This window comes from Calonectris borealis, chromosome 9 (genome assembly GCF_964195595.1).
Source record: "Calonectris borealis chromosome 9, bCalBor7.hap1.2, whole genome shotgun sequence".
NCBI lineage: Eukaryota > Metazoa > Chordata > Aves > Procellariiformes > Procellariidae > Calonectris > Calonectris borealis.
In genome coordinates, this window is record NC_134320.1 from 6,878,960 (window position 1) to 6,903,299 (window position 24,340).

At 36.8% G+C, this 24,340-nt stretch overlaps 1 long non-coding RNA gene across 1 annotated transcript in view; it reads right to left on the bottom strand.

The window, feature by feature from the left end:
• Window positions 1–335: 335 nt before the first annotated feature.
• The window catches only part of LOC142085797 (uncharacterized), a 54,121-nt gene continuing 30,116 nt past the window's right edge, over window positions 336–24,340 (bottom strand). Inside the window, exon 3 of the long non-coding RNA XR_012674825.1 lies at window positions 336–404. This is a non-coding gene — a long non-coding RNA (uncharacterized LOC142085797). The remainder of the gene's footprint in view (window positions 405–24,340) is intronic.

Consider the following 24,340-nt stretch of genomic DNA (forward strand, 5'->3'; position numbering starts at 1 on the left):
CTCCTGAGGCAGATGTTTAGGCAAGGGGGCAGCAAGGAATATTCATCACGACAAATCAGAGCTGTAGAAAGATTACCAAGAAAGGAATACCATTTTCTAAACCTTTCCTCAGCTGTCCACCTTGAGCTTTTTAAAAAAATAAACTCTCTGAAATGCTAAGTATTTCACGTACCTGTTATTTATAGAGGATGAAACTCAACTCATCCTTTTAAAGACAGAGGAACAAGCATTTATTCAGAAGGGCCATCTGATAAAATGAAACTCAATCCAGCTGTCAGGCTGCCTGAAAATTTAATTCAGAATCTTCTACTGCAGCCTAAAGTAAAATAAAAGTTGCCTTTTCTTGTGGTGGTGTTGTGTATATTCGCTCCTTATTGGGGCTTTCCACATCCAGACATGCACACCTATATCAGAAGAAAACATCTACTGGCAGAGAACGTAGCACAGAAAGGGCAGGAAAGCCAGACCATGGCCTTGTATGTCATGGGAACTTTTACCAATTCTTTGAAATAGAATACAGTGACTATGAAAGAAAGGTAGGCACCTAACGAGCATTTGCATCTTTCAAAATTTCTTGCTCTCTTCCCTTGCACATCTAACATACACATTGCATTTCAAATAAATTTTTGCCTGTGATTATTTAGATTCTGGTTATATCTGTTGCACAACCATGCCCTGTAGGTGTTAGAGGGACACTGAAATTGTATGTATTTAGACACTTCACATGGGTGTTTTGGCTTGTTAAATCTAGAGAGGGAGTGCATGAAAATCAGGATGAAGCGGAATAGAAAAGTAACTTCCAGAATACTCTCAAAGAATAATACGACCTTGTACAAGTATCCATGAATGAAAGGTAGTCAGAATCGGCATTGCACAGAGTAGTCAAGCGGAAGCCCAGCGTCTGTGACTTGCCCAAGGTCACCCAGCAGTCAGTGACAGGAATGGGAACGGGCCAAGGTCTCTCGATTCCCATAAACATGCCTTTATTTTAATATAAACTGCGACACTGACATGCAATGACATGTCTCCCAGCGAATATTTAGTATACATATCCTTCAAACTAGCCTTACTGATACCCACAGGTATATCAGGCTAAGAAATGTGCTTAAAATACAGATGCCAAAAAGTAAAAGGCAAAATGTTAAGATTTCTTGGGAAAGTTGTGAAGAACTCTATGGCACAGTTCTGTATCTTCTATTCCAGGCCCAAAGGTAAATATTTCTTGTTTGTTGATTATGCTTTAAGAACTGAAGGCTTCATACCAGAAGTCATACATGTTTGGTTTAGACAGGAATATTTTGATTATGAAGAGGGAGGCTTTGGTACTCTCTGTTAATTGTTAATACAGATACACTAGTAGAGAATAAAAACAATGAAAATTTTATTCTCTAAAGAAAATTTTCTTTATTTTCTACTTGTTTTGTCCACTGCAAATGAGAGGATTTATAATAGCTTTTTCTTTTCTTGCTTGGCTGTATCTTGCTGCCTGGATAATAAATTTTGTATAAAATTAAAAAAAAAAAAAGACATTAAGAAACCTCCTAGTTTATTCCTAATGAAACAGACAATTTTTGCTTGTGTTTGTGGAGTAAGGATTTGAATATATTTTCTTAGACATTTTCCTCAAAATTTATAAAGAACAAAAATTACCAAAAAAACAAAAACAAAAGAAAAAAAAAGAGAAACCTAATCCTGGAATCTCTAATCAAAGAATAACTTAATTTTTACATAGTGACACTTTGGCTTCAGGGAAATAATCATTTATGTTTTGTCAATTACTGCATTTTCCCCACATTTGTTTTTTTAATGGTTGAAATTAAATTAGTCAAATTAGACATCATGTTACTCCATAAGCAACAAGGTAGAAATCGGTCTAGCTTCAGTTACAAAATACACAACCAAATCTACTTGTTCTGCTTCATATCATAAATATGGCCACAGGGTACTTCTAACGGGCTATGTGTTAAAAAGAAATAAAATCGTAGAAATACTGTAAAATATTAGTCTGAAAAAATAATAATATTCACGTTCCTTCTGAATGGGACTTTCATTGAATTAAAACCTGCAAATTTGGGCCTTTGGTGCAGTCCTGCAGCATATGAACATTCAGAGGAAACTGTGAAAACTCTGATCCAAAATATTAATTTGAAGAAAAACAAAATTGCAATTAAAAGGAAAAAAAAAACCTAGACTGCAGCATGTATAGGCTTTTTTTTGTAGAGCTCTGTGCTCTGTTCCCAGTTTACTGAGACTTTAATATCTAGGTTGCAACAACTACAGCAAGACTTTCTTACCACTAGTCTCTTCCCCGCTCCAACTCAGTAGTTTAACAAAAGCTCAGTTATTTCTGATGGAGAACCCTGATAAAAACCTCAGACAAACACTTCTCCTCAAAATACATCTACTGCATGTATGCCAAAATGATAGCAAATGACGAGAATGGACCTCAGGTATGGTTAATATTAATTCAGGCCACACCTATAAAAGACATCTGCAGTCTACACGAACTGTTTCAAAAGCATTTTAGAGATGGGTGATAAAGTGTGTGTTTCTCATAAAATGTTTAAATAGTATTGTCCCATCAAGACTTTCTTGTCAGTGCCACATTTGGGCATAGACAGTGTAGCAGATGTATCTGGAGAGCTGGGCACGAGCAGGTCTTGAGCTCTGATCCCAGCTCTGCTACTGATAAAAGGCATAACCTGAGGCAGCTCACCTGGTCTGCTTCCCCCTCCTCCTCTGCAAATACTCCTAGCAGTGGCCAGAGAAGAGAAATTTTGTTTCATAGTAAATGATGAAGTCATCACAAAGCATGAGAAATATTACTACATACAACCCCCTGAAGATGGCCATTATGGCTAACGAATAGTTGCACTTTTCTTTTAGAAAACACCACCAGCACAGTATCAGCATAGTTCAAAAAAGAGGACCATTTTCATTGGAAAATTTGCCATGAATCAAGAAGCAAGCAGCACTTATGAAACTTAACACCATTTTTCAATGATTGGCAGGAATCATCTTTTGGAAAAAGACAGGAGACAATAAAATATCTGCCTCTGAAAAGATGCCTCTGAAACATATGCCTAAATTTGCAAAAACTCCTTGCCTAGAATTGAGGCTAGGCATAGCTCAAGTCCTTTGTCATGCACCACGTAAGGACTAAGACTCAGATGTAGGCTGGGCAATGGCTGTAATCATTTCACTGGGAACCGCTGAATGCTGAACTCTCTTGAAAATTTGACTCACTGTATAGACTTTTATTACCAGAAGCACTAAATCACTTCTGATTGATCCAATTTAAAGCATTTATACAGACCGTTGCATGTGTGTTATATGCAACATGAATACATTGCACGGTAGAATGTGGTTTTTTGCCAAATATAGTACCTTCCTGCCAAAAACCCTTACCCAGCAGTGGCAGAATGGAAACGAATAAACAAGGTGCTGGAGAAAATGATCAATGTATGTGCTGCAGCTTCACTTCCAATCCAAATTGACTGAATTCTGGCAGACAGATAATTGAAGTTTAGCTCTTTATTCCAGAAAGCCAATGAGCAACAAACAGCAATCCTATCATAAATGCCTAGAGATATCCCAAATACACAGTCAAATTTGTTTTGCAATGATTACATCCATGCCAATTCTGAACTGAAGAGCTTGGTCTTAATTTCAGCATTGTAAATTCCCAGTATTTTACTTCGAGTTGCACAATGTTTGATATTTCTAGCTTGCGAAGGCATGCAATTTGACAAGTCCTATACTCTTTCAGTTAAAGAAAATCACTTACGCTCACAGCTGTGGGAAAAATCTTAATGGTACAACCCCTAGGCACCCAAGCAATTCAAAACCAGAAGTCAAATAAATACAAAATACCACTTTTTAAACTCCCCCAATTGTTAAGCCTCCTCTGATTTTTTTGAGGACCTAACTAGGGACTTCTAAATGCTGGGACTTTGCAATATTTTTAACAAGTTTTTCTTTGCTGGTTTAAGTTAAGGCCCTTGTCTGTCTCAGAGGTTCTCTCATCACTTGACTTTCCAAATCATATACATGTCATAGGAAAAACTAATAGATCTCTAAAGATGGAACAAAGGACTGTAAAGGCACAAAGAAATCAGCATTATCCGCATGGGAAAACTATGCATTGCCTTGCCCAAAGGAAATAAAATGGAGTCAAAACTTGACTAGACTGAGATCAGAGTGTAAGCCTATGCTTAAGAGCCTGCCGTTCAAATAAATTTTGCTTCCTTCATAGAATCACAGAAATAAGAGGAAAACACATTTTGGGACTTGTCCTTCACATATCAGCTATTTGCAAGCTACATTTGCATCCTTCAGCAACATGACAGAAGTTTACTGGGGGTCCTCAATTAAAGGAGCAGAATACTTGTTCCTTGAAGAAGGATGACAGTCTCAACGTATCCACAAGGTTTGTCTCAACATATCCACAAGGTTTTGCATCTTACAAGGCAAAAGAAGACTGTGTGATCTCTTTGCTAATGTGGCAGTTGTGGTTCTGTTAAGCTACATAATATTAAAGTACCGATGCTGTAAAAGGCTCATATGCTGCAAGTGTGATATAGGGCCACGTCCAAATTACAAGGGTTGCTGAGATGCTGTGGAAAAAGGGATGCTACACATTTTTTTTCGAAGTGCGTGCACCTACCCTAAGAGATTTTTTAATTATTATTATTATTTCTGCAGTAGCTGCTTAGCAGGAACCTCGCTAAAAAGCCTTCAAAAGAGAGAAGAGTATTGCCATCTATTGCGGTGCAGTACCCGTACAAGCTAAGAAAAGCCACACTTGATCAACACAGTACCCAGCCTCCAAGAATCATTATTTTGCTTCCTTCGATTCAGACTATAGTCAAGCTCTTACACAATGAAGTCCAGGGGTCTCTCTACTGTCTCCCATTTCACAGTCAGGGAGGTCCTTTCAATCTCTTATATGAGCTGAGTGCCAAGGAAGGGGTCAACCATTTGCTAAAATGTTTGGCTCAGTCATCACCCACTGCTTTTTGCTTGCCAAAAAGGAATTAGGAAAAAGGAGGGCAGGGGAATAAGAACAGATCGGAAAAGGAAGCACGAGGAGAACAGGAGAATGTTCATTGAGCAGTTTTAGCAAGAAAATATTTCAGGAGAGAGAACACCTGATGTATATGATTCTCTGAAACAAGTCATATGAGGGTTTTTTTAAACTGTATTTATGGTCAAGGAGAGAAAAGAAGATGATGAAAAGCTGTTAACGGACACATGCTGTTTCCTATAGTGCAGAGTCTGCATACCTTCTTCAGTGGATAGACACGGGGCCAAACCTCTGGAACACCTTATATCAAAGTCCTAATTAGGACAACTTGATCACTTTGCCTTCTAAGAGGTTGGAGCCTTTCCCAAGTCCGCTCTGAAAATCCTCAAGTATTGATGTACAACATAAAAGTAGTAAGTGCAGAGGGCAGCATTTTCAACTGACAAATTATACTGCCCAATCCTGGTAAATGTATGTTGTCAGTTCTAATACAGATTACAACAATGTCTTTTTAACAACTATGAAAATCTATTTATTATTAGGTATAGCCAAAAAGAAACATTGCAAATATTTTCCATGCGCCTGTATTAAATTTTACATTTATTGAATTTTATTTTGCATTTAAGGCTTTGTTACTATTTTATGGTAGCTAACCATATATTTTTCTTTCTTTTTAAAATGAGCACCACACTAAACAGTCACACTGACCCTCAAAGACAATTTGCACATGCTATCAAAAAGCAAAAATGGTTATTGTTGATTAATCATAAACTTAATATCATAAGTTTCTGCCTAAAAACCTTCATGCAGCTCAACACACTCAGACATCAGGAAAAAAAATCTGAAAAAAGAGAATATGGAAGAGAGACATATATATACATGCCTCCCCATAACCAGTCAGGAAACACAGGTGGTATTCAAAACCAGTTGTCTATTAGAAAGGCACAGATTCAGTAGAAAAGCCCAAAGTGAATACCTTTTATGGGCCCATACAACAGTATTTGATCAACTGTATTATCTCTAATAGAGTCATCTTGAAACTTTTTGAAGAACATTTATCTGTTCATTAACGTTACATGTAAAGTTCTGTAAAAGTGCTAGGTTACTAAAGGGCTCATTCCATTTGGACATCAAGAAATTCTTGTAACTTGAGATATACTCCTGATTGGTTCCTTTTTGTGAAATATCACAACTGGATCTGCTGAGCACACCATGCTACTTCATCTACTCATTAGATCTTGAAACATATTTTCTAAGTAAATTGTACACCATGTTGACCCACAATGTCTCACTCATGTTCTCATATATCTTTATTCTGTTTATGTTTCTTTTACACTTTAACTGTAAGCCCACTGGGACCAGGACCATCTTTTGCTCTGTTTGTAGAATGCTTTACTCACAGTGGTCCTGATCAATGGATCATGAATGCTCTGGTCATAAAAATAATTAGCATTTATTGTAACAAATAAGAGGTTTTCTATTGATTTCAACAAAGCCTCTCTGCCGCTTTTCAATCTCTCTCTGCGCTTCTGTCTGAACACCCATCTGTCTGATTATTTCTCCACACATCCTTCCCCACTGGTATTTTATATTAGAAGAAAGAAATGCAGATTTTCAGAATAAGAATATGCAAATGAGAACAGCTTTGCCTCAGTCTTCTCAGATTTCTTGGGCCTCCTTTATTGTGGCAGCCTGTATTTATATTTTTTTCTGGGGAGTGTAAAGCTGCAAAACCTCATTGCAGAACTATGGTAATAAAAACAAATAATGCGGCAACTGAGATAGCAATTTTGGCAACAATATCTCCTGCCCTGTTAAGTGCAGAATTAAGCTGTTCATGCTGCAAGTGGGACAAGCTTTCAAATGGGCAAATGGCACAGAACCAAAATTATTCTTTCCTGCTTGACAAATTGTTTGCTTATGTAGGCATAAGATGTTATGGTAGAAGCTCTTTAACGGTGATGTTGAACAACCTTCTGTTGTTCATCAAAGGCTGTGCTAGGCTGCATTCCACACTGCTAAGAAAGCATTTTAATGCATTATTTAGTATAACGAATATGAACATTTCAAGTTCTTTAAGCTTTGATCCTGAAAAAGGATTTACCTACAAAGAAGCCCATTGTATTTAGGAGGACCTGTGGGTAATAAACAGGTGTATTCAAACATACTGAATTGCATTTACACTTTCAGCTTGTCAAGTTTTTCACTCATTGTGGTTGACGGTATCAGAGATTCTCTGATACTCTCTTCCCATACTATTTTCAGTTAAGATTTGTATATAATCTAAGAATATCCTAGCAGAAACCAATATAACAAATGAAACTACAGACCTCTTCTCCATCTAGATGATATTTATATTCATTTCAGCTCTTACAGACCTGATGAAAGTCATAATTATTTACTATATTTACCCTATACATTTTTTTTAGTGAGGCAGTCAATATTTATAACATTGCTGAATGTTATACGTAAGAACAAGGGGATGTTTCCACAAACTGATACATCAAATGACCTAGTACCTGCATTTCCAGTGCCAGAAGAGTCATTGGATTTCACTTTGGAAATTTAATATAGTGCAAAAGGCTCTCTTTCTCTGAATTTAGGCTTATGTATCTAAATTAATCTTCTACAGAATTGCTCCTGTGATTAAAATTAAGCACACACACCATTAGAAGCTGTTTACATATTTAGTAAATTGTTGATATGTTATTTTGGGATGGAATTCTAGACTGCACAGTTCAGAAGACAGAGAAGAATAGGATGAAAAGGGTGCTTATGTCCTCTGTTTGCTCAGTTTAATTAGTAAACAAGAAGTTTAGTGGTATAGAACTTCGCTTACAACAGACACCTTAAAAATTTTTGTAATTATTAAAATAAATTATGCTATAAAAACTTAGATTTGTATCATCATTGAAAGCAACCTCAGTGAGTGTAGAGTTTGATTAAAAATACATGGCTACCATTTCAGTAGTCGCTTAAATAATCAGTTAGAGCTGGAGCAAGGAAACTCATTATGTCTAGCATAAGTCACATTTATGAAGACACTCTAAGTCTTCAGACCACTTGTGGTTGTCTATGTGGATGGAAAGTGACTTTAATCATTGGCTCCCAACAGTGCTGAGAAATGTAGTTCAGTAAGATCTAACTGTTGAGGAGCACTTAGTTGTGTTTGGCTGACTCAAAGTTTATGATTGAAATCTAAGTAGTTTATTTGGAGAATGATCTTTAGAAAAGGGTGAACTTTTAAGAGGGCTTGGTAAACAGCAAAATGAAGTCTATCTGATCAGCGATAGCCACAAGTCTGAGAATTTAAACTTTTGATTATTTGTGATATAGAAGGCATGGGAGGCCTAAGTGGAAGAAAAGAGTCTAAGCTCCTCTCTGGAAATCCCACATTAACATCATACCCTATGGATGAGGAAAGAAGATGCCTAATCTTTACTACACCCCATGAAGATGGGGAAGTTGAGGTGTACATGGGCTTCATTAAGTCAGTAAGAAAGGATTACAAAAGAATTGTTTTCTCACTTTAAAAGGACATTAGAAGGCTGGCAGGAAAAAGCGGATCCAGAAATGCACATACGTTCTTAGTTTTCTCAAGCCAAGAAGTAACAGTGTATTTCCTGATACAGTCCCTACACAGCACAAGCGTCAGTATGGGACCCTTTTCAAAAATGTTGTTTGAGTCCAATAAACATGAAAGTGACAATTTACTTCATGCCAGCAGAACAGTGCATTATATATTCTCTTAAATGTAGACATCACCTAAATTCTGGAGAACATCAAAATGGAATTCTCTGTCCACTGTTATGAAATGTGAGAATAGCAATAGTGAAGTGTTACATTTTTGTTGTGCAGTGGTTAAGTGAATGCTTATAAAATAAACCCCTATATTTACTAGCATCACATGTCTGTATATGAGCTTGTAGTTTTCATAAGGTTTCTTGCCTGAAGTTTGTGACAAACTATGCCTCTGATGCCATTTTAGGCATAAATATGAATATTTTTATTAAATTGTTTTCATTGCTTCCTCCCACATTTGTTGGAATACTGTTATGGACTCATGGTCGTGTAGTAATGAAAGGTCTTAAAGTTCAGTTATATTGTTTTAAACACTTTTGCTGTCAACATAATTTTATTATCACTCTTGCACACCTGTGCAGCATTCATTGCTGGATTAGGGAGTGCTCTATATCCATACACTGAGGTAAGTTTCTTTATCAGAAATGCAGGGGTTTTTTTCCCAGTTTCCTCTTAATTTTGATATTTCTTTAAAAAACAGAAAAATACTGTTCAGCCACAAATATCCCAAGCTTACTCCTCAGAAAGAAAATGCTTGAAAACAAAGCAAGTATAATCAGACACTTTTAGGCTACAATTCCTCTCACTCTGAGGTAGACATGAAGCAGATGAACTGCTCTGCCTATTTCTCTCCACTGACTGTAAGAAAAACAGAGATGTAAAGGAAACAGCCGAATGGCTCAGACATCCACGTCCCCACTTCCTACATTCAAACACAGATCAGACAAATCCCATCTTGCACAGACACTAACTCTACCTTTCTTTGAGATGGCTAACTCTCCAGTCAGATGTATCTGGAGCTTAGTAAGTGCTTACAACACACAGAAAGACTGAGGGGAAAGCAACCTGCAGTGTACATTTACACATTATGGTAAAACAAGCCATTTGGGATTCCCAAAATTTTAGACTGGATATAGAACACCTGTCCTGGCTTAGGCAGAGGCTATGGGACATCTCCTACATTGCAGTGAAGTCTGAGATTATTCTGAATATTAATAATTCGCTAAGTGCTACAGGTATATGCAACTGGTCCCCATCCCTGAAGGATTTGTGATCAGATTCAGTCCTGCTGAAATTTTTTTGAGTCTTTGCATTAATTGCCATAGGATTTTATGGGGGGCACCAGCAAAACCATCCAAGACGTTTCAAAACTGCTTTTGTACTTTTTATGTACTAACATGTACAAATAAAAAATGCATGGCTGTAAGAGCTTTAAGTAATTTAAAAATCCATGCCCTCTGCAGTCCTTCCAATCTTATACTTGTTTACATTAGGTATAGCACAGGTTTAGAAATAAGACCTATACCATAATTCAAAAGAAGAAAAAAAAAAAAAAATCTAGAGAGAACGGCTCCATATTCAAAGCAGTCTGTGTGGCCTTTGCTCGTCAGGGAAGGTACTGCAGATACAAACATGCAGCCCAAAGCATTCTTGAATAGCATGTTCCTGTGAATGCATTTTAAAAATATACATTAAAAAAGCCACTCAGAATGATTCCCTTTCACAATAAAAATAAGTTTGCACACAAACAAGGGAAAAAGTATTCACGACCAATTTTATTGTTAATTGTTAAGTGTCCAGCTGTTTATCTTTATTGTCTTTTGTTTAAGATCTAGTTAACTGCGTGTTTTACAAATGAGTGGGTGGATTGGATTGAAGCAAATATTTTTTTAATATCTTGTCACAGGCCACTACTGATCTCTCTTTTTTAAACCTGCACCTATTACTTTCCACTAGAAAGTCTTCACAGAAAGAGGAACTTCCTTATAATTGAAAAGGTTTCTTTTATTTACTACTTATTATTTTATTCTACATGGCAAGAACAGAAGATTTTTGTTCCCTAAGTAAGCCAATTTGAGTTGTACATTCCAGCTCATGAGGCAATTATGGCTAAGTTAAGAGGAAGTTAATAGCAATGTTATATTTGGTGTGTCTCCAAGCATGCTTTCACAGTTTTGATAGCTGACAGAGAGATGGTCATTTTATGCAAGACAAAATCCACTTACCACTGAAGTTACTTTGCCAGATTTTTCACACTGCCTCCAATAATAACCAAATGTATAAACGAATCCCATTATTAAACAATAAACCTTGATTAAATACATGTATTTAGTATCTCCATTCTCCAACAGACAGCACATTATTATTGTACCGTACTGATGCATACAAGACAATGTCTCATACTATGTGATGATAAGTTTCATGGCAACTCTCTCAAGCAAAGCAGCAGGCAGGGCAATACTTCTCATTCACACACGGCCCTGCAATTGCCTGGTCTCTAGCACTGCAGCCTATATATTACCCAACCAAGTACGTGGCACAGTTCTGGAGCTGATACTTCCAGGAGAATCTTTCCTTCAAGCCACTCTACCAAATGCACCAATTTCAGTAAAATAGGGTGGACTTTGAATTAGATACATAGTGGGATCAAAAGGCTTTGATAGTTATAACACCTGAAAGAGTTGTTAGGCAACAGTCCAAGCATTGGTTCCAGAGTAATTTTTATTAGGATGAAATCTCTTACTGCGATGAGTCATTACATATGGTTGCCTTTACTGCTTCTACTGATCCTCTTTCCCATGCACTCACTGACCTCTCTGACTTTCTGAATAAATCTAATAGTGGAGTCATCCAAAGATACCCTTGGAAACTTGCAATCTAGTGACACAAGAGGGATATGTTTCCAAATATTGAGACAGTTATCCCCAAGGATGTTTCCTATGGCAGGCCTGGCAAGTATGGAAGCTGCTATAGTCTTATTTTATGCTCAAAAAATGCCCAAGAAGTGAAGGAACTGGTGCCAAAAATATGCCCTAAAATATTAAAGGATGACAGAGCTAATCATATGTTTTTAAGCTGGTGAAAAAACAGCTGAGATTCTACTGCTCAGTGTGGTAGCTGGAATGCAGGTTGTGTTGATCAGGAGAAAATTTGAAAACACACCTGAAAGACTTTTCAAGTCCACCTAAACACAGAGTCTTGGTTACTAACAGAACTAAGGTTGACACACAAGACCTGAGAATCTCTCTTATTTTCTGTATAACTCTAACTTTAGAAGAACTTAATTTTAACTGATATGTATACACTCAATGCAAAATCAGTTTTGCTCTTCTATCTCTAAGTTTCTAAATTTGCTTTAAACACAAGATTTGGCATAATCAGTACATGGACAGGTGAAGGGAAACTGAGGCACATAGCAGCAATGTGATTTCTCATGATGTCAGAAGGAACCAGTGGCCAAGTGTTCGAACCTACCAGTTATCCAAGTTACCACTTAAAATGGAGAAAAAATAACCAGGATCATAATTTAAACTGATTTATTATGGAAAGTTATTTTTCAAAGTTAACGTCAGTGGCCTTGCATGACTTTTAACACCAACAGGGCAAAAGATGTCAAACAAAATTGCTGCAAAATGTTGCAAGTTTAATAATGTGCACTGAAAAGTGACCCAGTCCATGATGTCTAATCTGTTTTTTCAGGCAACTTCAAAAAAAACTTGCAATGACACACAGCATTTGTCTCTGAGTTCCTGTACTCTGGACTAGCACACTGGAGCCAGGAGTATTAAATAATTCCTAAGAACATGTCAAAAAGGATCGAGTTTTTGAGCAAGCATATTTCTGTAATTTGCAAGAACAGGAAGAGAATGAATCACTTTCTGAACAAAAATAAAGCTGAAGCTTTCCTAGACTTCCATTTCTAAGAAAACTGACTTGTGTGTGGGTGCAGTCTTGGATCTCTTGGACTGTCCAAGTGGCACTTATCCTTCCCAGGATAAGTTCACTACTGAGCCTATACATCTGGTTTTTTGTCCCAAAATTACCTGGATACAAGGATGGTGTCCTCTCACTGTGATGGAGAAATTGTTAACAATTAGAAAATATTGTACAACTGTGAATACTGAAGGTATTATTTCCATTCAGTGACTGAAGACAATGACATTCAAAATGCATCTACCATACAGTGCATCCCACATGCGTGCTCCAGTGACAAGCTGACACAAAAAGTTTGCATTTGGATACAGTATTCCCCTTGAATATAGTTTAAATTGCTTTGTTGCAGATCAGGGACCTTAGACATTATCTGACATTGAAGACACTCAGGACACGAAAACTTAATTTTAATTATATTGCCATGATACTTTAAATGGTTATTGTTTGCAATTTACTGGCAATGACAGAGTCAGCAATATCTTGAAGCTGTTCTAATCCCTGGTGCTTATTCAAACCTGAAGGTTCCTAGACCCATTCATCCCTGTGGTCAAGGGAAGCATCTTGTAATAGATGGGGGCATTTTACTAGAAGATATTTACACTCAAACACTACAGGGGAAATTGCTTCAGGGTAGAAGCTTTTCATTTACTTCAGTTATTGCCATATTGAGTGTTAGTTTTCTTATTTCGACATCAGAAGATCATTCTAAGCCCTTGGGGGAGAAGCAGCAGGAAGGATGGAAACAATATACAGTCTGAATCTGACTGCTGAGCCACCACAGCCAATCTGACTGTTGGACAACACAGAACTCGTCAAGCTTTCTGCATGTCTTTTCTCAGCTTGTACAAAGCCAAGGAAAGACTGTGTTTTTGGGGAAGCCAAGTGTATCATCCTGAGGTATTACTGATTTGGGAATGCTTGAACTGCTGAATGCCCAAACTCTGAATGGTTCTCAGTTTTGAAGGGTAGGTAAGTACTACTCCCTGAAAATTTGCCTTTAGGCAAATGGAGATCAAACATCAAGGCATAAACAGATCAAAATCAGCAGTTTCAGGAAACATCAGCCCATGTGGTCTTTGCAAAAAGGATTTCTGCATTTGCCAATATAATTTTTTCTTTAATAGACAGGTGCTGCAAAACTCCTGGAGAAGTTCAAAGGCAGAGTTCACAATAGCTTCTTCCACTTAGTTCTTCCCTAGAAGTCCCTTATGTGTTTAACTGCTTTGCTCTACCACAACGCTGGCTTTGCATTTCTTGATCAGAAAATCCTAGTCTGCCTTAAGAATCAAGAGGAAAAGGGAGCATCTATGATGTTCCAGATGGCTTTCCAAAATATTAACGAATTAAAGTAATGATTAAAAAGACAAAAGACCCACTGTTTGTTAATCTACTCTGCTTACAAAATATACAAGGATGAGCATTAGCCATATGCAATACAATATAAACTGTCTGAAGTACTGCACTTAAGGAAAAATGACCCATCATACTTGAAAATTTCACAAGATGTTTTCAAAGACTTATCTCAACATGTTAAAGAGACATGGTTTTCCCTTTCTAATCAAAGCTCTTCAGACCTTCCATTTCTCATGTGAAAGAATAACCTCTAGTAAAGACATTCAACTTTAACCAGAGCCTGACTTACGTATCTATTTCTAAGTTCACACCACCACTTTTTTTCATGTGACTGAGCATGCTTGGAACCTGGTCCATACTTAAATAGGTATTCAGACTGAATCAGAGCTCTAGGCTTCACCTAATTAGAACATTTCATAAATAACAATAAAAAAGGAGAAATTTAATTTAAAAAAGGAAGGAAATATTGATCACTGTGATGTCCATTGTACAAGAAAGCATAATATTTAAGGAATATCTAGTATGATCTATATTTTTAGTAATTTGACATATATAGTTTGGTCTAATAAGCCAACACTTAAATGGGAAAGCTATGCTTCCTCTAAAAATCAGAAAATTGAAACTACCTTGCAGAAGTTTATGAAAAATGGAAACTGTTTTGACTCTGTTTCACAAGAAAAGAATTCATTGCATGAAGCTGTCAGTCACTAACATCGAGACACTCAATTTTCCTACAAAAAAATGCACAAATGGCTTTCATTATATTTAGCTGCAGCTTTAAGAAAATTTAATCAACTTAAACTGTTTAGTCTTTTTCCCTGATGAAAATCATAAAGTCAAATTCACATTTAAACCTGTTTAAACTGAAGCTCCTGTCAGCACCTCTGTTTATATTAAATCTATAGGCATGAAATGCACTAAAATAAGAATAATGATATAATGTCTTAAGTGTATAATGTTAACATAGGTCCCAGACAGAAAAGTGGGACAGACAGGCTGAACATTGTAAATTAATTTTCAATGTGTTATATTTATAGCTGTCATCTTTTCTAAATAGTTGTTCTTGTAGCTTTTACACATTCTCCTTATCCATCTGTCTCTGTTAGTCAATGTCTATCCACTAACATTAGTATTTCAGCAGAAAATTGCTACCTCCAGATTTTCAGAACGGGTTGGCACACTGGATATCAAGTTTTCCTGGTACTAGCTTTCAGGAACAACGATAACAGTTACCGGGAATGGTACACCTGGGATATCCCAGCCCCTATGCTTGTGGTGTGCTGTCCCTAAACAGCCAATGCCAATGCTCCTCCATCTTTTCAGTAACTATGGAATCTATAAAAAAATTAGGCAATATTAAGGGAACAAAACTGCCAGAAAAATACTGGAATTTGTGGATAACCGATCTTAGAAAAACAGGCACAGCTTCATATGAAGTTCCATATGATCAGAAATTAACTACCCAAGAGGTCTCAAAAACTCACCTAAGACTTGGGTTTGTTTCCATATTTCATATTTTATTAAAATACCATAAGATTAAAAAACAAATCTCAGAAAAATCCAACAACTCTACCTTCCCAAACTCACACTGTTAATATTAGGGCCCTTTTTCTGGGCATTACAATCACATCTTTCAGTTCTTGAGTCAGTGGCTCAAATTATACAGAAAGTAGCAAATCTTTCAGATATGATGGCTCTGCCAAATGGGTCATAGGATTAATACAATTTCTCCTGGTGTATCTATAGCACAATGCTGCTTCTTGGCATTTGCTGAGAACTGGGTTTAACATATCTTAAATTATGTAACCAAAAGGACTATTCGTGCTTGAAAAATGAGCACAGTACCATGGAAATAAATTGGCCAATTATTGCATTTCAGACATGTCCAACTTTCATAGCGACCTTACAAAAAGTTTTTTGAAACACCAGGAACCCAGTTTTATATTTATATTTACAGGATTACAGCAATACTTTCTGGAATTTGTAGCTCTGAATGCTACCAAAGCTAAATATTTTATAAAGCTGTGATAAATGAAACTGTAGATGATTTAAATCAGTAGAGGTTCCCTGAAATCACCTTAAGGAAACCAATGCAAAACTCTAGGGTACTCTGGGACTGGGACCACGCTGTACAGATTATAAATATGTAAATAGCTCATATCCTATACAAGCTAAGGGTTTCTGATACAGGACTCTACAGTCAGTCAAATTATATAAAAGAGAAAAAATTTCTAATGCAATTTTAAAAAATTTTTATTATTACTTGGCATTATTCATGGAGTTCTTTTATTTACCAAAAAGCACTGAAAAAAATGTTGGAAATCAGCTTTAGTTTGTACATCTTTTTAGGCATTTTCCTATTGAGAACTGTTGCAGCAACTGCGTTTTCTTCATATGCTTATCTGCTTGTTATTGTTCTTAGGGTACTATTTTCTCACTAGCTATACATAACAAGAAGGGTAAAACATCAGGATTAATGAGATAAAAGTTCATGATTGTCACATAGTGAATTTGTGGGAGCAAAAGATGCAATCAGTCAATCTACTTCCTTTTCAAATTAGTCTAGCGCTAGTCACAGTGTGTTTGCTGTATTCTCATGACTGGATTAGTCTGAAGAGGGTTTTGCATTTTTTTATGCAGAAAATAAAATATATTGGCTGTGGGTAAAAGGGCCTCTGTTCCAAAGTTGATAATATAAAGGAGCAATTCATAAACATTATTTCTGGTATTTTAATTTTGTTTTCAGCTACGTTACTGGAAGGTGCACTTTGAATTCAACATAGTGATACTTACTGAGTATCATGGATATTACACTATTTAGTAAGGCTTACATTTAAGTGACTTATCTCCCACAACACTGAAATTAAAGGAATTTTTGTGAAAGTCTTCCTAGCGTAGCCAATCAGAGCAACACTTCACACTACATTTAATAATTTCAAAATAAACATCAAAGATAGGTGGGAAACTGTCTTTTGTCATATGACCATGCTTGAGATTTCAGAAATTCTCCCCATGTGAAATTGGGATAGGAATTTGAGTGAATCTATGCAGATTTTAAATAATTTTAATTGAATCATTAGCTATGATAGCAATTTCAAACTAAAAAGAATGTTATTTGGTTTAGAAAATATCAAAATAGGCTATTGCAATTTTTTTTTTTATTGAAAAGCAAACCTGCTTGCAATGGAAAATCTATTCTGTACTGATGATTTTTTTATTTAAAAAAAAAAAGTCAAATCATTTGACCAGCTCTGCATATCAAAATTACTCTTACAACATCTCTGGAAGCCTGCAAATTTTCAATTCATTATTTTAGACGGATGTGAATGTTGGTGTGTACATGCCAATTTTGGTCTGAACATGGAAATTCACCCAGATTTCCAACACATGAACATCTCCCTGAATTAAAAGCAAAATTAACTGTTTTTTCTGGATGCACAACATTCACTATCAATGCCTGGGAAGCCACATATTTTGTAATGAAGATTATAATACCTTTCATGTAAGATACACTGCTTAAAGTGAAACTCCCCTGGTTTTACTTTTTGTTAAAATGCTTCCCATAAACTTCTGACTGAAAATCAAATGTTAGATCTCTAAGGCTACATAAACTAAGAGTGGTCAAAGAATAAGTCCCAAAGAACCTGACCATTGATGTTAAAGCTATGTATTTATTTCTCTAAGCTTTTATGCTTGTTTACAAATGAGTCATTATGATTGGAGTTAAGAAAAATTTCATTTTGCATTCTCTGGATAACTTCTGCTGGGGTTTGTTAACATCTTAAATTAAGCAGAAGTAAAGCAGAAGTAAATTACACATCTGACTAACATATTAAAATACAGCAAACTGAAATACAGCAATAACTGCTAAAGGCTTTATTACTACTATATTATGTCACTAACTTCACAGCTATTGAATCAGTCATCACACACTCATTTGATTGATAGCATTATCACTCTGATGGTTTTCTCTGTTACATGTACTATATTTTTGTAACATTCTTTGTCTTTTTCTCCAAGGAGTTTTTCTATTTTGGCATTTATATTAGGAACTGGATTTGTCTCCTAGCCCATGCTACCTTCTCCTCCCTTTTGACAGCATGTTCTATGGAAAATTCCCATTTTCTTACACAGCCTGCCAATCTGACCACTAATGTGGTTAAACTTTTTCACTGGTCTTCCAGCAATAATTTTTGTGCATATTAAATTCCCTTCTCAATGGTACCAGATGTGACTTTTCAGTCAACTACTCTTGAAACGCAGTATACATCATCTTCCATTTTCCTTCTAATTTTTCTCTTTCTTTAGCCCCTGTGAATCTTGGGTTATTCTCCTGCATCCTTCAGTGTCTATCACCTTAGTGGACCAGGCCCTGAACCAACATAAAAACCAGTGTAGCTCCATGGAAGTCACTGGAACATAAGTGTGATTCATATCAATGTCCCCATCTTTACAGTTCAATCTATGTGAAACTTTATCCCAGCAAAACTACAGTGAAGAGAGAGAGAGAAAGATAAGCAGAACCTTATAATACTGATTATTGTGACAAAGCCACAATAATCAGTAATCAGCCATGGTAATCAGCCACAGTTTGTGAAGCAATTTCACAAACTTGTAAGATGTCAGCAAGTTCAATAAAGGGTTAAAAGACAGTAAAAAGGCACAATATTGAGGAGGCTGTTTTTTCCTTTTGAACCCACTGCCTACTTACAAAGGAATTAAATACTGCACACACTCTACTAACTCAAACAGCACGTCCTCCACATTCCGCCACATCATTTGCAATACAATCCTCAAGTCTGTTTTGTTCTCCCTTGCTTTCAATAAATAGAAAGAGAAAAAAGATAGCAAAGCAGTTAAGCTTTCTCGAAGAGACAAGGAGGCGAGCCCATGCCACATCAGTGGGATCAAGATTCCAAAGAGGAAGGTTGTGTCCCTTTTTTCCTACATTATCAGTCGCTAGCTCACCCCTTTTAGATTCACATGGGACTTTGGCCCAGGTTTTATGATGTGAATCTGACCTGCCCCAGCTGCAATTTAGTTATATGCATTCAATTTTTGTCTATTTTTTTCTTTTTTTCTTTTTTCTTTTTTCTTTTTTTTTTTTTTTTAAATACAGTCTAATCTTCAATGCTTGCATTTTAATTGCTTGGAAATGCCAAGTTGTTTTGGTTCAGTCAAACCACAGAGGCGACGTTTATCACAATTGTTACACTGCGAACCAGTTCAGTTCTCACCAAAAAGAACTGTTATTCCCATCAGTGACATTTTGTTCTGAAAACAAGGCTACTGATTTGGCTAAAGGAAACAAGACAGCCTTTCCCATTCTGAGATAGCTCCAAGACTCTCATCTCCACCGTGAAACAGAGGGGAAGTGCCACAGAACCAAGGATATTAGAGTTTCTGGAGGACCATTTACTGATATAGAGGCTAAATCATAGTGAAAGAAAGATGCTTCATTTTTCCTGCAGTCCTTGTGGATCAAAAATTCAAAGAAGACTTTAAAAAGAAGAGCTATTATAAAATGCTAGTTAGGGTTACTATGACCATTCTTCAAAATATACTTGTTATCAGTGCGGTAAGAAGATATCATTTCATGTGTTGGCCAGACTAAGCAAGGATGAGAGAGAGACTGACATTTTTGAGTAGGCAAAATAAATCCGTTCTCTGATCACACTGTATTACCTGTCCTGGGTCAATGACACTGTGAGCCATCAGCAGTTTGTCTTGCTTCCTGGACAGCACATTCAGGTAAAAAGCAGGCTCACAAGTCTTCAGCTTAGAAAAAGTCACCACAGCTAATGAATAAAATATCTGGATTGCTTCAATAAATGTTGAAGAGTTTAGTCCAGTTTCTTTTCACCTTAAAAAAAAGGAAAGTCCACCTCTGGAAGTACACCAACTATATGATGATCCTTAGGGTCCCTTCCAACTTGAGATATTCTATGATTTTATATGTGAAGAGCTAGAGTAGGATTTGCTCTGGATCAGTTGTGGTCTGCCTGAAGGAATGTAGACCAAAACTGAGCAATTTTCAAACTCCAGGTCTCCTTGATTAACATAACGATATACAAAGACTGTGTCAGTCAGCGGAAGAACCATATCCATCTCTGAAAGGAAGAGTGGCTTCTGTTGAGCAGCAGTGAACAACAGTTTAAAGACAACAGCTAAGGAACATCATAAGGAGTAATGTTGGAGGGGGATTAAAGGGAGGTAGCATGTAATTATCCCAGTTGGAACTCAGCCTAGAGTAGCATTTCAAACTGTTTTTCCATTTTCAAGAATAATTACTATGAAAACACTCAACCAAGACTGTCAAAACAGATGTCAATATTCCATTCAAAATATGTAAAAGCCTTTAATTATTAAAAGGGAATCTGTGACTCAGAACATCAGAAATTAAGTTACAGAGTTTTTACATATCTGTTAGCAGTTTGTCAAACTGCAAGAAATAAAGGTAGAACTCCAGATCCAGATGTCTAGAAAGAAAAGGCTAAAGTCAGATGGAGATTCAACAGTAATTTTAAAAATAAGAATAATGCATGTTTATTCCTAAACACAGTTCTTGGCACCATTCATGGCCTGGCTGTGCCCTTTGTAACAACCGAGGGACCAGCGATTGTCACATGGAGCAAACTGCTGGAATTGAAAGGGTAGGAGTACCTTTCACCAGTATCACTGACAAAGACAGTGCTTGACTGAACCACTGCTATAGACTGTTAAATCCCTGATTATGCTAAAAAAACCCTAAAGATGGTAAGTTAAAAGTGAGATGCTAATTGTTTTTCAGCTTGTGAGTCAATGACGATGCATACCTATATTACAAACAGGAGGACTCTTCTAAGAAGCTAGTGTCCTCTAAGACTTTAATATGAACACTACAAAAGGTTTTTCATGTTCCTTTCAAGTAAAAGAGCAGTTTTGATAGTATCTACTTCTACTGAATTTTTTATTCATTCCAAACTTTCTTTTGTTCTACGGACTTGGTTTTTTTTCTTGGCAAACACAGGGAATTTATTTGGGTACAGCAGTACATCTTGACCAAGTATTTTGAAGGTAAAATATTTCTCTTTTTGTTGGATGGAATAAAAAAAAATGTGGCATTTCAGTTATCCTGAAATTATTTCTACCTTCTTGGAAGTTCTTCTATGCCAGGATAGTAAATAAAACATAACGGACTTAGGGCATAGAAGGGGAGATGTAGTTTATTTTTTTGGGAAAAGCAATGACGGAAACATCAGTCACAGCAGGTAGGAAGCAAAATTTATCATAAACATTACCAGTGTCTATGTGTCTAAAAAAAAGAGTGCTTTTTATAGTTCTAAGTAATCATATGAAAAGACCATTTCTGGGGTGTCTATCAGCAGTGAACCTGCTAGTGGGCTTGGCATACACAAAACTATTTATAAAGGGACACTTCAAAAGCTCGGTCAAATATACACCAGTGGAAATTTCTTGCCATCAGTGGAACTTGCCCAGTATAAATTTGGCTTTAGAATTCTGAGTCTTTCCAGAATCAGTTTTCCAACAGAACTAAATGAAAGAGCTGGATACATAGATTAGTCAACCACTGAAAAGCTGTCTTGATTTTTTAAAAGCTGAAAACAGAGAAACAACCTCTAAAGATAACATAGTACTGATCCAACAGCAGTTAATTTTAACTTTGGATGAATAAGGACTAAATTTGCCAGACTTTAAAAGCTTGCCTTTTCCCATACTGCCTGCTTTCCTCTATGTAATTGACACCATGCAATTTGTCTCACACTAAAGCTTGGATGGATATTATTGCACATTAGAGGAAGCTATACAGTTTGCTATCTATGAGAGGAAAGAGAATAGATCTTCTCTGGACTACTCTGAATGAAATACAGCTGTCTTCAACTGCTGGACTCTGAATTCAGTGACTCAGGAAGTCTCTAGCTCATTTTAGTGCTTACACTTCTTGTCCATGATGAATGGAATTTTAAAATTAAAATTTCCCTACCATGTAATTGGAAAGTACATTTAAAATTACCAGATGACCCAGGTATGAATTCTGCATGCAAATGAAATAGTCGCATTGCTAAAGGGAACTGGCAGGGAGCAGCAGGACCAGCTGCTGTGCAGGGCATGGGGACCGAGTGCAATAACGCAGCTGTCAGGGCATGGGCCTCACCAGTCCCACAGTACCTGAACACGGCAAACTGGGCAATGCCAGAGACGGCAGCCAGCTTCAACAAAAAGTCCAGATCACCAAGAAAGATCATGGTGATAGGCAGGTCTGAGGTTTAGCCAGCAACATAAGTCAACCAATCAGGATCAGGCCCGGTGCTGGTAACCAGGATCAGACACAGCCCCGTGATTGCTGGACAGGCCAAAGTTATGAGGCAGGGCGAAGTTCAGGCCAAGAAATCAGACCGCAGATCAGAGTTTGGATCAGTGGGGTCCATGGCTGGACACAGGCACGGACAAGACAGAGCTGCAGACGGGCACTCCTACAACATAGTCAGGCATGAAGGAAAGGCCCCAGGCTGAGCTGGAATGGGTCTCCTGGGCCCATGGGTGAGAGGTGTGTGCATGTGTTTGGAGTCCCCAGAGGAGGGTGATCAGGGCCATTCAGACTATTAGTGCCCTCAGGACCCTGACAGGAACGGTGAACTGCATACCATTGAGAGAAACTGAGACTTACGTTATTTTGAAAGGGAATAGCTACACATGATCCAGAAAAATGCTCAATTGAATTCTTGAAGCTAAATATGTGCATTAAAGCAATCCTAAACTAGATTTCAATGAGGAGGTATATTCTAGTAGCCTAAGCATAGGCTTCATTTTATACAAAAGTAAGTAAGTAATGATTAAATCACAATCATTTCCCTCACCTCTGCTCCAAAAGCAAGATTAGCTCCACATATCAAGGTATGTTCTTTTAGCATGTACAAATGTTCCTATTAACCTTAACTCTGCCCTGGTCTGAAAAAAGGGAAAAATAATCTAATATGTATTTGAGAAGCAATTTTAGCAAATCACCAAGAAACATTACCCATAAACATGTCAATGAATGTATTTGTATATATTCTTAAATTGTCCTGAGCAATATCTGAACAATTCCTAAAATTTTGAATACTAAAAAAATAATAATCAATAACCACTTCCTTCCACTTCCAGATTAAAATACTCAGCAACAGCCTTGATTTCTTTTAGTTCAATTCTAGGCCAGTACAATTCAGCTATTCTGGATCTTAATTTGCTAGCTTACAGCCTTGCAATTTTCAAGACCAGGAACAGCTGGAGGCCAGGTAGGCCCCAGTTCTTGAAACATTGGCACAATTCCCTTCTCTTACCAGTTTGCAAATACAACATGCAAAAGAGATAATGAAAATCAATATATAGGATGAGTAGCAACTAGTGTCGTGAAGGTTATTTTGGGTCTTTGTTTTAGTTAAGGGTGGCAGCTGTAAGAGGTAAGTACAATGCTTGTTGATGAAACCTGGCTTCTTTATGTATGATTTTTATAGAAAATTCTTTTTCTTTATATAGAATATAAAAAGGAAGAATATTATTGTATTAAGCTCATATGAGATAAACTTTTTACATCATCATTCTCTTAAATAATTGATTGTCATTCTTTTAATTTAAAACTGTTGGTTTTTCCACTCAGGGAGAATAGGATTTAACTGACATTAAAGTGAAAAATTGTTGTGGAAGAATATTATAGGCCAGGTTAAACACTCTGCTCAGTGCTACTATTTTTATGCTGTAGTTCATCAGTTCTGAAAAACTACATCTGCTTTCTCTCTTGTTCTTCTAACTTCTTATTCATGTGACTTTCAGTATTAGCAGTTACAACTTGTAAAGAAATACTAAGACTTCTGTATCTGAACACCAAATGATAAAGACCTAATCCTGAAAAGTTTTTACTCTAGTATGGATTGATATACTTACATCGGGCTTTATATGACCTGGTATAGTCTGGAGAATTGGTCTCAAATCATTCTCAAGAGGAAAAGGCCCATTAAGATCACTGGCCATCAGAACTAAATAAATTGTAGAGAATCTTAAAGTTGGCCACTCTTTTACCTTACATGAAAGAAAGAAAAGCAGTATGGCTACAGTTTAAAAGCCTGGGACAGGAAATAAAAAACCATCATAACCAGCTGAAACTACAACGGAAGTTAATATTGGCAAGTTATATTTAACCAAGATGGGTTCTGGTCAGGACACTAGGGTTAACACTCTCATGCTTTTAAAAGGTGCCAGGGGCTATAAAATGATGACATGTGGTCAGACCCTTGGTTCCCCCCTCACAGAAAACAAATGCTTTAGAACATGTGTTTCTTTACTCTCTCACTTTAAGACTAACTACTCTACCTTTTTCTAGTATCAAGCTTGCTCCCAGTGAAGCCTGTTGCAGACTATCTTTAAAAGTCCACTCGGGACAAAGGATAGAGTACTTAAATTGTATCCAGT